At 36.5% G+C, this 14,999-nt stretch overlaps 1 protein-coding gene across 3 annotated transcripts in view; it reads left to right on the top strand.

Annotated features, from left to right (window-relative positions):
- The window catches only part of NCOA1 (nuclear receptor coactivator 1), a 276,873-nt gene that overhangs the window by 72,033 nt on the left and 189,841 nt on the right, over nt 1-14,999 (top strand). For all 3 annotated transcript variants that reach the window (XM_023230097.1, XM_026454739.1, XM_023230092.1), the window contains one exon: nt 11,697-11,781. The gene's annotated coding sequence lies outside the window, so the exon portion shown is untranslated. The remainder of the gene's footprint in view (nt 1-11,696; nt 11,782-14,999) is intronic.

Below are 14,999 nucleotides of genomic sequence, written 5' to 3'. Positions count from 1 at the left end.
AATATTTAATGATTGCTGTGTATCAAGCACTGATAGATATTTTTGTACATATTTTCAGATACTGTCCCAATAACCATTTAGGTGTAAGTTACTAAACAGCTATTAAAGTTCTTGAGAATTTTTGACATTTCCTGAAATTAGAAATTCCTTACATTATTAAGAAACACTCTTTGGTTGACCTTTGCCAGCCCAGCAAACTCAGAGTTAGATTAGGTGCAAAATTGAGAATCTCTGTCCTTACTCTTCATATCGTATGGATGCATTTAATGCTAGTAAAAATTGTAAGCTTGAATAAATGTAGTGTAAAACCTGCATTGATGATTTGGGGTTTATTTAGTTACTTACGAAGCTTTTATCTAAATTTGGGATTAAGTTGATTTTTCCAGTTTTCCAGTTAATGCAACATTTAAAAAAATTTTTAGATTAAACCACAAAGGAAAACCTCAGTAAATTCCAGAAAAGCTGAAACTACATATGTCCATTCTCTGACTACAACAGAAGTTTAAAGTGTACAACTTTAACCATTTGGACAAATCAAACAGAAAAATTGCTTAAATAAATGTAGGGTCAAACAGGAGATCAAATATACAATAACTGGTCATTTAGCACCTGAAATGAGATTCAGGCCAAGACTCAAACTGTACTTAGAAGTAGATTAATAGTCTTTGTTAACTTCACTGTTAATGAATGAAATAAATGTACTAAGCACTAAACCTTAGAATTTAGTAAAACAAACACTCAACAAAATAAATGCCTAGTTTCTGAAAAAGGGAAGATATTAATAAGATAAAAGCAGAAATAGGTGACTTAAAAAACAGAAACCACAGAAATGAAAAATCTAAAAGCTGTTTCTTAGGGTTGAAAAACAAAATAGAAAAATATCTGACAAATCTTACCAAGGAAAAGATGGAAAACCAAAATTAAGTTTATAAAGCAGATATAAGAATAGAACAGATATTTTTAAAATGGCAAGTGAGTACTATTTATTAACTCTAAGCTGATTTATTTGAAATGAATTATGAAACACCCAAGCTGATTTAAGAAAAGTTGGTCTGGGGCTACATCCAGCTAGCTCCAGAACCAACTTTTGCCGGTTAATTCTTTTTAGTTTTCAAGGAACATATAATTCCTATGGTGAGAACTATTTTAGAGATTATAAAAAAGATGGAAATATGCCCAATTAATATTATAAAATCAGTATAACTCTGTTAATGGTTCAGCGGAGAAAAACTCTTTTGGGGGAGATTACTGCCTTTTTTTAGTTTCTATTGTAAGCGCAGATTTTTCTTGAAATTAAAACAATTGAGAAAAGAAAAAACCCAGAAGCTCAAAACTTAAAGATATCGTTTATATTTATTAATGTATTTACCATTGCTGGCACTCTCCTTTGTGTAGATCAAAATTTGAATCTGATATTCTTTTTCTTCTGCCTAAAAATCATTTCTCTGAGTGCATAATCTGCTGGTAATGGATTTGTCTCAGCCTTTGTCTAAAAACATTTCCACCTTCGTTTGAAATATATTTTAACAGGGTACAGAATTTGAGGTTGACAAGTTTTCCCCCCCTTCCAATCTTGCTCCATTGTTTTCTTATTTGTATAATTTCTGATGAGAAGTTTGCTGTCATCCGTACCTTTCTTTTTCTGTACACAATCTTTTTTCCTCTTCTGGTAGTCTTTAACATTTCTTTCCTCCCAATCACTGGTTTTCAACAATTTGATTATGATAATTGTTGGTATGGTTTTCTTTGTTTATTCTGCTTGGATTTTGTTGAGCCTCTTATGAATCTGTAAGTTTCTGGTTTTGATAGCATTTGAAAAAATTATGCTCATTATTTCTTCAAATAAGTTTTTTAATGTTTTTTTCCCTCTGTTTTTTGGACCTCAGTTACATTGATCTTAGCTTGTTTTTATGTTGCTGCATATCAGTGGTATTCACTTCCATTATTTTTGTATTTTTCTCCTTTGTGCTTCATTTTGGTTATCTTCTATTGCTATATCTTCAAGTTAGCTAACCATTAAATCTGCTGTCGATCCTTCGATCCTATGCAGTGTATTTTTCATTTCAGATTTTGTATTTTTAATTTCTGGAAGCTCCAATTGGGCCTTAAAAAAATCTTACACTTCTGCATTCAACACTTCCATGTCTTTCTCTGCTTTTCTGAGTGTATTAAAAATATGTATAACTCTTTTGGCATCTCTGTTTGCTATGCTCTCTGTCAGTTCTGGGTCTATTTTTATTGATTTGTTATTCTCCTGGTTATAGGTCATATTTATATGTCTGGTAAATTTTGATTGTCAGACATTGTGAATTTCATGTTACTGGATACTAGGTTTTGTGATAAAGAGGCTTTTTTTTTTTTTTTTGAGACGGAGTCTCGTTCTGTCACCCAGGCTGGAGTGCAGTGGCGCAGTCTCGGCTCACTGCAACCTCCGCCTCCTGGATTCACGCCATTCTCTTGCCTCAGCCTCCTGAGTAGCTGGGACTACAGGCACCCGCCACCTTGCCCGACTAATTTTTTGTATGTTTAGTAGAGATGGGGTTTCACTGTGTTAGCCAGGATGGTCTTGATCTCCTGACCTTGTGATCCGCCTGCCTTGGCCTCCCAAAGTGCTGGGATTACAGGCGTGAGCCATCACGCCTGGCCAAAGAGGCCATTCTTTTAAGTAATGTTGGTCTACGTTTTGGCATGCAGTTAAATTTTTTTTATGCTCTTTAAGACTTGTTTTAAGGAAGCTTTGTTAGGGTGAGTCTGGAGCAGTGAGTAGACTTTTCTCCTAGAGCTAATTTAGAAGTTGATTTCCTTATGAGGACTTTACATGATATTTCATGGATTAGGAGGTCTTTTCACTCTACCTTATTGGAATACAAACTATTCATAGCCTTGTATGAGAGTTTCAGAAATTCTTTGGCTTTTTGTTTTTTTTTTTTTTTTTTTGGTTTGCTAATCCTTTCTCCAACCTCAGGTGGTTTCCTTCCACACAGGACGTATCAGCACTCTCCCAACAGCTTGTGGGAACTCTTTTGCATGTCTCCAAAGCACTGTCTCTGTATGTAGTTTCTTTCTCTCTGTTAGGCTAGTCCACAAATTCTGGCTGCTTTGGCCCCACTGTCAGTCTTAGTGACCTCAACTCTTTGAGACTGTGAGGTTCTGTTTAAGCCCCATCTCCCCTCTGTACACTACATCCTGTAAACTGTTTCAAGGGTGTGAGGTCAGGCAAATGTAGGACTCACATCACTTTTTCATCTTTTCTCAGGGATCCCACTCCTGCTCTGACTGTTATCTAATATCTGAAAGCCATTGTTTCATCTGTTTTATCCAGTTTTCTGGTAGTATAAGCTGAGAGAGCAAACCTAATCTCTGTTCCTCCATCATGGCTATTTGTGGAAATTCTTGATAAAGTTCTCCTCCTTTTTCTGTGGATTAAGATGTGGGTCTAAGTTAAAGAAGTTAAGAAACAAGTTGGTTTGATCTCAGTGTTTCAGGTATTTGGCTTACCAGTAACTGAGGCAGAAGAGTCTCCAAACTCTTTGATGACGATAAACAAATGATTTCACCTCATGCATTCCCCTCTCACTTTCACTGTCTGGAACCTACTGCAGTAGTAGGGTGGTTGATCAAGAATTATGGTATTCTGAGTTTTGGTCAATTGCCACATAGTTTAAATAAGTTCTTAGTACTTTTAACTGAATTAAGACCCATACTTATTTGCTTTTTCTCAGCTATTTCTGTTTGCTGGTATTTACTTCTAATTTTATCAGATTTTTTTGTTTGTTTCTGTTAGTTGCTAGTTTATCTAACTGGTTGTCATTTTTCAGCTGGATTATATTTTCTTTATATATTTTGTATTTTTCTGCATCACAGTAATGTTCAGGCTCTTGAAAGTGTTTGATCTTCATGCATTATATCTTTAGTTTTGTTATGTGTTTTTCTAATCTTGCTTTTCTCTACTCAAATGAATGAGTGAATAAATTAGTAACCAAATGTAGACACATATACTCACACGCAAAGTGCATTTTCTCAATTCAAACAATATTAATTGTGACATATACCACAGGTTTAATATATTTTCATGAAAAAAGAAACATTTAGTTTATTTTTTAAATCCTTAAAGGTTTACTGACAGAAGTATACATTTATCCATTTATCCATATGACTTCTGCCTCATCTTTTTGGGAATCATAAGATTGAGTCTAATCGTCTTCCAAATTCTGACATGCTGCTTTTCCTTACCTATGCTTGCTTTCTTGGTCTCTTTACACATTATGATTGCCAGTATAATTTTGAGTCAAATGAGAAATGTGTAGAATTTAACTGCTATTCTTTCTGGTTGAACTCATGGTTTCAGTTTTTTTATAGATAAGCCATGAATTAAATAACTTCCTTTTTGAGTCAGCTGGAAACTTTTGACAGATTGATATCCAGTACTTGGGTGATAGTACTTTGTAAAATGCAAATTAGTCACACCAGTGTCTTCCAGCTCTGATTATTCTATGATCTGTTTTGAGAGATTGTGCAATTTTTACTGCTTTAAATTGCCCTTGCTTGGCTTGCAACAGACAACTTTTGCATCACAATAGCTTTTTATTTCAGTGCCTTGTCACGGTTCAGTCTTTCTGAAAACATTTTCAAGCAAGTTATGCTTTCAAATTTAAGTTAAAATTTAACTGCATCTGCATTTACCTGTGCAGCTAACTCAGCTGTGGTCATAGTTGGGTTGACAGATACCTTCTATGGGAATGTATTTTCCATAGGTTTATACATGGGTGGGCAGTGACATACCTCACAACTTACTCTTTTGCTTGGCTACTGGCAAATTTTTTTTGATTTTGATTCTGATACTTCCAGTTTCAGAAATCTGAAAATAATTATTTTAAGAAAAGCAAGTATCTTTAGTATTGAGAAAATCTAGTTTAGTAAATTAGTATACAGTGAGCAAGCATAAAACCTGTCAGTGGCAGAATTGTTTAATAAGTTTTGGGATGATCAGATAGCAGTTAGGAAAGTTCGTGTAGAGCCTTTTCATATGCAAATGTTATGGTTGACCTTTTTAAAATGGAAAAACTAGTGAAACTGCAAAGAATAGTAATCTTCTAAAGTAAGAAGACTGTAAAGAAGTGATTATAAAAAATTAAGCACATCTGTGTGAAGAAAACCAACACAATTAAAACTAAAAAGAAAAATAACAAAATGGAAAACACAGATATGACCTTACATGATTATTGTATTATGAAAATATTACAACACTAAGATTCCGGCAACTACATTAATAAAGGACATGCCCATTAGCTCATAAGGAAAAGAGTTCAACCTCATTGGTAATTAAAAACAATAGTGAAGAACTTTTTTTATGCTTATTGAGTAACCATAATAAAGAAGTCCATAGGGAATCAAATACTCATGCATTGCTTTTGGAATTGGAACAACTCATTTGAGAGGTAGTATGGTAGTGTATATCTTAAAAGCCATAAACATATCTAAGGGCATGGATTAATGATCTTACTCTTGGGAATTGACCCTAAGTAAATAAAACAAAGAATAAAAAAAACTATATTAGAGCTGCATTCACAATACGATTACTTATCATAGTAAAAGCTGAAGACAACCTAATTGGTCAACAGGGAAAATTTTGATATGTTATGCTAAATTAATACCTGAATAGTTCATATTCATTTAATCTAAGTGTAAGCACTGTGACAACAGGGACTGTATCTTTTCTTTTGTTCTCTGCTGTAAAACCAGTGCTTAGAAAAGCTTGGCATGTGGTGGGTACTGAAAAATTATTATTAGTATTTTTTTTTTTAATGAGCAACAGAATAATATTGAGTTAAAAAAGATTTTAAACATACACATACAGAACCTGTTCTCATATACCTTAATGAGTAAGGGAGAGGGGAAACAAGTTGCTTGATGGAGTTTTTAGAGGAATTTGAACTGGGGTTTGCAAGTTTAGTAGGATATGGATTCTCTTGGGAGCCAGGAGGTGGGAGTGCTACTCCAGGAAGAGGGATTTATCTGAGGAAAGACCTGACAGTGGGAATTGACTGGAGAATAAGGCAGGAAGTTAGGCATTTATAAGGACAGAATTCTGAGTGGACTTGTAGAGTTAGCTAATGAGGTGGGACTTTATTCTTCTGTATGAGAAGTCATCGATGCTTTTTCAACAGAGTTTGATATTGAAAGAGCTATATAATTCAAGGAGTTAATCCACCTTTGCCATATAAGATAGGTTCACTCAGGGAGGTCAGTTAAACCAGGGGTCCCAAACCCTGGTGGGAGACTGCGGGAGTTCATGGTTACCAAGGTAGCTAGAGCTTGAGTGGCTAAGACAGTCACAGAGAAGTGAGCGTAGAAGTCTGAACCTTGTTTCCCTTAAGAGTTGTCAAAGTTTAGTAAGCAACACAAACCAATAAGCAGGAAAGTTGAGCAGAAAGTGGCTGCTAACAAACTAAGAAGCTCAGCAGAGTTTTCAGCATTTTCATGGTGCTAGAGATAGCGGCGTACTGGTAAACACCCTAGGTTGAACAACAACGGCATCCTAGCGGTAAGAGTGAACCAGAAGTATACTAGGTCTTAATAAGATTGAAAACAAGCTTCAAGTTAGCTTGATCTCTGATTTGATTAGCTCCTACTGCCAACCAGAAAGTAAAGAAACTCTTCAGTTGAAGATAAATTTCACATGCTTTATAGTTTTTAATGATACGGTGTTTGACATTGAGTCCCCAGATTCCAGACATGCCACGAGCCAGGAACAAAAGAAAAAACAGATGCAAAAATAGACACAGATGATCAGGTGTGGACGTCAGTAAAAAAATGTTGTGTCACTTCTTTCATTTCTCCTTTGTTTCTGATGAGATGTCTGCTGTCATTTGAATTATTTTCTCTTATAGGTAAATTATCATTTCTCTCTTACTGTTTTTATTACATTTTCTATGTCTTTAGCTTTCAGAAGTTTAACTGTGATATGCCTCGATGTGGATTGCTGACTCTCTAATAGGCTTCTCCAAAACAGCCTATGGCAGAACGAGAGAAGGGTACCTTGTTACTACTAGGTGAAGGTCCAGGCTCTCCATGTGGTCTTCGCTGACACTGTGGAAAAGGAGGTCTCATTATCACCTGACGGGGACTGGCTCCCTACTGGCCTTCTCTGCTTTGGGTTTATCCTATTTATGGTTCACTCAGCTTCCTGAATCTGTAAATTTATGTTTTGCCAAACATGGAAAGTTATCTGGTTTTATTTCTTAGAGCACTTTTTCAGCCCTGCCCACTTTCTTCTTTCCTTGTTTGACTCCATGGCAGAAGATAGATCTTTTGTTATAGTCACATAGGTCTTGAGGCTCTAATTATTTGTTTGTAGGCTGTTTTCTCTCTGTTGTTTAGACTGGGTAGTATCGATTGTTCTATATTCTGGTTCAGTGATTCTTTTCTCTGTCCCTTCCATTCTATTGTTGCATCCATCCACTACATCTTTTGTTTCACCTATTGTATTTTTCAGTTCTGAAATTTCCATTTGGTTCTTCTTTATATCTTTTCTTTCTTTGGGGTATGTTCTTTATATCTTGCTTGGTTTTTGAGACTCAACTATTTTGTTGTTTCAAGTATGTCTGTAATGGCTCCTTGAGTCATTTTTATGACAGCTGCTAAAAATGTTTTTCAGATAATTTTAATACCTCCATCATCTTGGTATTGGCATCTGTGGATTGTCTTTTTTTCATTCTGTTTGAGATATTCCTGGATCTTGGTATGATGAGTGATTTTTATTTGATACCTGGACATTTTTGGTATTACGTGCCAATGCTCTGGGTCATATTTAAATATTCTGATTTAGTTGGCGTCCTCTGGCCCTGCCCCTACATGAGAAGGAGGGAAGCCTCATTACTTTCCTGTCGGGGTACAAGTCCAGGCTCTCTACTTTGCCTCTCTTGACACTCAATTTAGGGAGAGATTCTTTGTTACTGCTGGTCGTGTATGGGAGTTCTGGCCCCCATTGATTTCTCCCTGGCTGGAAGGGGCAGGAATATGTCATTATGGTTCCCTACATATCCTCCACCTGGGGATAGTCTCTTTACGGTGTGATGGTGAAAGGCCTGACTCTCTAATAGGCTTCTCCAAAAACAGCCTATGGCAGAAAGAGAGAAGCGTACCTTGTTACTACTAGGTGAAGGTCCAAGCTCTCCATGTGGTCTTCACTGACACTGTGGAAAAGGAGGTCTCATTATCACATGGCGGTAACTGGCTCTCTACTGGCCTTCTCTGACATCACCATTGTCGGGAGAATTGAATGCCTTATTACAGCTAGAGGAGAGCAGACATCTAGGCTCCCTACTTCACCTTTGGTGGTGTGGGTGGGAGCTACAGACACAGAGTTGTTTTTTACTTTTGTTTTTGTGTTTTTGGTGATGTTTGGCTAGGTATAATGGCCTCTGTCTGGATTGTCTCTTTCCTTATTTTTTGCCTAGAGAGAACAGGACTTTGTTTTGTTTGGCTGGTTGGTTTTGTGGGCCTATGGGTTTTTTCGGGCTGCCAGCTTCTTCAGCTCCAAGGTCATTATATACAACAAAAACAGAAAACTACAGGCCAATATTCCTGATAAACACAGATGCAAAAATCCTCATTGAAATACTAGCAAACTGAATCCAACAGCACATCAAAAAGATTATACACCATGCCTAAGTGGGATTTTTCCTAGGAAAGGTTCAACATATGCAAGTCAATAAAAGTGATTAATCACATCAACAGAATGAAGTACAAAACCGTGTGATCACCCAATAGATGCAGAAAAAAAATCATTTGATAAAATTTAACATCCCTTCATGCTAAATCTCTCAACAAATTAGACATAGGAGGAATATATCTCAATACAGTTAAAGGCCATATATGACAAACCCACAGCTAACATTATACTGAATGGGAGAAAGTTGAAAGTTTTTCCTTTAAGAAAAGGAGTAAGACAAGGATGCCCACTTTAATCAGTCTTATTCAACATAGTACTGGAAGCCTTAGCCAGAGCAAGTAGGCAAGAGAAAGAAATAGAGGGCATCTACATTGGAAAAGAGGAAGTCAGATTGTCTCTGTTTGCAGATAACATGATCTTATATATAGAAAAATCTAGAAACTCTACTTTTTTAAAACCAGTTTTAAAATTGATAAACAAATTCAGTAACGTTGTAGGATACAAAATCAACATAACAAAAATCAGTAGCATTTCTATACATCAGTAATGAACTAGCCTGGAAAAGAAAGCAATTCTATTTACAATAACTATGAAAAAACCCCACCTAGGAATAAATTTAACCAAGGAGGTGAAAGATCTCTACAATAAAAACTACAAAACACTGATGAAATAAATTGAAGAGGACGTACAAAAAATGGAAACCTACTTCATATTCATGGATTAACAAAGAGTTGATATTGTCAAAATGACCATACTACCCAAAGCAATGTGCAGATTCAACACAAGCCCTATCAAAATACCAATGACATTCTTCACCAAAATAGAAAAAAAAGATCCTAAAATTTGTTTGAAACCACAACGACCCCAAATAGGCAAAGAATTCCTGAGGGGTGGGAGAGGACCTTGGAGGCATCACATTATCTGACTTCAAAATATACTGCAAAGCAGTTGTAACCCAAACAGCATGCACTGGCATAAAAACAGACACATAGACCAGTGCAGCAGAAGAGAACCCAGAAATAAATCTACATATTTATAGCCAACTGATTTTTAACAAAGGCATCGAGAACATACATTCAGGAGAAGACAAGCTTCTTCAATAAATGGCGCTGGGAAAACTGGATATCCATATGCAGAAGAATGAAACTAGACCCTCATCTCTCGTTGTATACAAAAATCAACTCCAAATGGTTTAAGACTTAAATGTAAAATCTGAAACACTTCAGGACATTTATATGGGTAAAGATTCTATGGCTAAGACTTCAAATGCACAGGTGCAACAAAAGCAACAGTAAACAAATGGTATTATATCAAGCTAAAACACCTCACAGCAGAGAAAACAATCAACAGAGTGAAGAGACAACCTGAAGAATGGGAGAAAATATTTGTAAACGATTCTTCTGATTAGAGATTAATATCCTAAATAAGTAAGAAACTCAACAGCAAAAAGCCAATAATTCAATTAAGAAATAGGCTAATAAGGCCAGGCGCGGTGGCTCAAGCCTGTAATCCCAACACTTTGGGAGGCCGAGACGGGCAGATCACGAGGTCAGGAAATCGAGACCATCCTGGCTAATCCGGTGAAACCCCATCTCTACTAAAAAATACAAAAAAAAAAACTAACTGGGCGAGGTGGCGGGTGCCTGTAGTCCCAGCTATTCGGGAGGCTGAGGCAGGAGAATGGCGTAAACCCGGGAGGCGGAGCTTGCAGTGAGCTGAGATCTGGCCACTGCGCTCCAGCCTGGGCGACAGAGCGAGACTCCGTCTCAAAAAAAAAAAAAAAAAAGAAATAGGCTAATGATCTGACTAGACATTTCTCAAAAGGAACATGCAAAAGGCCAACATGAAAAAATGTTGAACATCAGTAATCATCAGGGAAATGAAAATCAAAACCATAGCGAGGATTATTTCACCTCAGAATGACTGTTATCAAAAAGACAAAAAATAAATGCTGGCAAGGATGTGGAGAAAAGGGCACTCATACACTATTTGTGGGAATGTAAATTAGGACCACCATTGTGCAAAACAGTGTGGATACTCCTCAAAACTGAAAACAGAACTGCCGTGTGTTTCAGCAATCCCACTACTAGGTATTTATCCAAAGTAAAGGATAACAGTATGTTGACGAGATATCTATATTCCCATGTTTATTTCAGCATATCACAGTAACCAAGATATGGAATCAACCTAAATGTCTGTCAACAGATGAATGGATAAAGAAAATATGGTATATATACAAAATGGAATACTATTCAGCCATAAAAAAGAATGAAATTCGGTCATTTGGAGCAATGCGGATGAGCCCTGAGGACAGTGTATTAAGTTAAATATTTAAGTCAGACACAGAAAGACAAATATTTTCACTCATATTGTGGGAGCTAAAAATAAGTTGAGCACATAGAAGTAGAGAGTATAATTGTGGTTACTAAAGGCAGGAAGGGTAATCGGGAGGCAAGTATTGGAAGAGGTTGGATAACAGTTACAAAATTATAGGTTAGATAGGAGGAATAAGTTTTGGTGTTCTGTAGCAATGTAGGGTGACTATCATTAACAAGAATTTAGTGTGTATTTTTAAATAGCTAGAAGAGAGGATTTTGAATGTTCCTAACACAAAGAAATGATGAATGTATGAGGTGATTGATATGCCATTACCCTGATTTGATTATTACTCATTCTATATATGTATTGAAATATCAGTGTACCCCATAAATAGTTACTAAATGTCAATTTTTTAAAAAGCTATTATTATTTTTCAAATGATAAAAAATTGTTTTGTAGAATGTTAATTTTCTGTATTCCATTTTATTAAAATATATGCAATTTTGTTTTTGTTTGCTTCAAGAGAAATGTCCCAGTGTAGTTTATATATTAATTATGCATATCTTAATGAATTCAGAATAGTACTTTAAATATATTGTTTACTTACTGCTCTCCCACCCATTTTCCAAAGTAGACTGCATTAATTTCATGTGATTGATCCACGTAGATCCAATTGATTGACTTACTGTTTTCCTAATTTCAGATTCCAATTACAGCGACATCAGAGAATGAGTTAATCTCCTCAGAAATCACTAAATACTACTCTGAGGGGCTTAGAAATTAACAGGGTAAGTTGAATATCATTTTCAATACTATCTGAATTTTTACAGTGAATTCCTCATTTGGGCCTATAGTATGTCAGGAAACAAGTTGGACACTGGGAAGAAGATTCTTACTTTTATTTTTCATGCCTGTAGTGGTTTTCAGCTTTCTTTTGAATCAGGGCCCCTTTGAGAGTCTACTTAAATCTGTGTAGATCTTTTCACAAACATTCACACATGTTCAGTCAGAGTTGGAAGATCTTCAGAAATTTCCTAAAGTTCACAGACCCTTGGGCAACCCTGTGCTTTGCAGTTTTTCAGACATTTTTGCAGGCTTTGTTTCTCTTTTAAATATTACAACTCTATGAATTAATTACTGGTATTGATATTTTACATCGAAGAAACCGGTGCTCAAAATGGTATGTGACTTTTCTTGTAATGCAGCTGTCAAATGTGAGGCTAGGATTGAAGACTTTCCCAAATTTTAATAATACTGTCGGCTTTTTTTAAGGTTCTTTCTTCTTAATATGTCAGATTGCTCCTTAGTAAGATTGTGTCAACCTTTGCTCATTGTCAGCAAGTGAGCATGTCTGCTTCACCACGTTATCCCATTGGGTATTCCCCCACCCTAGTGTTTGCTAAATTGGCATGTAGATAATTGCATTTCATTTTAATTTGTTTCTTTGTTGTATTTAGAGTTCTCTATCCACTTATCCATTGGAGTCTTACCAATTTTTATACTATTGTGTATAAATTTTGAATATATTAAGAATATTAACTTTGTCATGTTTTGTGCAAATACATTTACCCTTTCTATTTGCCTTTTTACTTTGTGATTTTTTTATGTATAGAAGTGTTGAAATGTTTAAGTATTCAGATCTACTTTTTCCTCTACATTTTTTCTCTTTTTTTAGTGTAGAAATTTCCAAATGTTTGATACATCTCAGTGAATGCAGACACTTACATTCACAGATTTTTTTTAACATAATGGCAATCTAAATGATTAAAAAAGGAATGTCAGTTAAGTTACAGTTTTTTTACTTCTTTTTGTCATGTGTTTATTGGCTACTGGTTTTTCATTTTCTTTGAATATTTTTAAATATTTAATCTTTCATAATGTTTATAAATGATATGTAGAAATCCAAATTATTAGTTCTGATAGCATTTAGTAAATGTTTCATTTTTACCCAGATTTCAAAGTATCGTTTACCCAGTGTAACATTTTCACATACACATATATTTCTTTGTCTCTACTAAAGTTCCTTTGATCTAATTATCTGTCACGGCATAATTATGTATTTTTAATGTTATTGTAGCTTTAAAGTGTTCTTTTATTAGTTTTTCAAAACTGTTTTATTCTTTGGTATTTTTCCAAATTAACTTGAGAATATATTCATCAAATTAAAAAGTAAACATACGAAGCATTTTTAATTACGATTGCATTGAGTTTAAAGATTCATTTGGGGCCAGGGGTGGTGGCTCACACCTGTGATCTCATCACTTTGGGAGGCTGAGGCAGGTGGATCACCTGAGCTCAGGAGTTGGAGACCAGCCTCGGCAACATGGAAAAACCCTGTCTCTACTAAAAGTATAAAAAATTAGCTGGGCGTGGTGGCGGGCTCCTGTAGTCCCAGCTACTTGGGAGGCTGAGGCAGGAGAATCCCTTGAACCTGGGAGGTGAAGCTTGCAGTGAGCCGAGATCATGCCACTGCACTCCAGCCTGGGAGACAGAGCAAGACTTCAGTCTCCAAAAAAAAAAAAAAAAAATTAGCTGGGCCCGTGGTGTGCACCTGTGGTCCGCGCCTATGGTCCCAGCTACTCGCATGACTGAGGTGCGAGAATTGCTTGAGCCTATTTGTTTGTTTGTTTGTTTAAGACAAATATCTTCCTCTCTCGCTCAGGCTGGAGTGCAGTGGCATGATCTGGGCTCACTGCAGCATCTACCCTCAGGCTCAAGGGATTCTCCCAGCTCAGCCTTCCTAGCAGCTGGGACCGCAGGTGCACAGTGGCACAATCTCAGCTTTCTGCAACTTCTGCCTCTAGGGCTCAAGTGATCCTTCCACCTCAGCCCCAGAGTATGCCCAGCTAATTTTTGTTTTTTGTTTTTGTTTTTGTAGAGACGGAGTTTCACCACATTGCCAAGGCTGGTCTCAAACTCTAGGCTCAAGCAGTCTGCCTGCCTTGGCCTCCCAAAGTGTTGGGATTATAGGCGTGAGCCACCATGCCTGGCCAGCTTGTTACACTTTTTTGTGCTTTTTCTACATGTATGCAACTTGGAATTAGATCTCTGTCCTCTCAGAGACTTTCCTTATGCTGTTTGGCCCCCAGGAGCCTCTTTTCCTAGTCCTTTCACTAGTAGCAGGGGTTTCTTTCTCTTAGAGTCTTAGTGTCCCCCTCCCCCACTGTTATGCCCCAGAGAAATACATAGTGAAGATTCTTCCCATATTCTTCCTACTACCCTGGCCCCTTTCCCGTTTCTCAGGACAGAAGGACAGGTTTCTTTTAGGCTTTCAGATGTGCTGCCTCAGTAGTACAGCTTCGTAACTTAGACTGGCTTTGAGGCAGAGTTAGCAGAGAAGAAAAAAAAAAAAAGAGTAAAGAAACTGGGAACTCCCCTCATACTGCTCCAAACCACATACTTTGTAGCCCACAGATGCTTGTTTTATACCCACTAGAAAGAGGGGGTTTCTCCTGGAGTTTTGCCATGTATGTCTGCTGCCTAATTCTGGGACTCTGCTCACCCTCAGGTCAAAGTGGTAGATAAAGAAAGGATTAAAAAAATAGTAAAGTCACCTTCATATTGGTTATTCTTCACATTTTGTCTTTCTTCTCCAACACACCTGACATTGTTACTTTTCAGTTTTCAGGAAGTTGCTTTTAGTATTCTGCCCAGAGTTTTTAGTTGTAATCAGTGAGGGAGATAGGCTCTAAAGGGCTTATTCCATCTTGACATTCACTGAAAGTCATATTATTTCATTTTGAAAACAATTTTTATTTTCCCAAAATTCTTCTTGTTCCTTGATTATTATAAGAACAGATTTTTTGTTGTTGTTCTGTGGATATATTGGCCTCTTGAATCTCTCTCAAGATACCAATAAAGTTAGGAAAATTTTATTTATTTATTATTCTTTTTTTTTATTATACTTTAAGTTCTAGGGTACATGTGCATAACGTGCAGGTTTGTTACATATGTATATCTGTGCCATGTTGGTGTGCTGCACCCATCAACTCGTCAGCACCCATCA

The sequence above is a fragment of the Piliocolobus tephrosceles genome, chromosome 15 (genome assembly GCF_002776525.5).
Source record: "Piliocolobus tephrosceles isolate RC106 chromosome 15, ASM277652v3, whole genome shotgun sequence".
NCBI classification, from domain to species: Eukaryota; Metazoa; Chordata; class Mammalia; order Primates; family Cercopithecidae; genus Piliocolobus; species Piliocolobus tephrosceles.
This window is presented reverse-complemented; position numbering and strand designations above follow the sequence as displayed.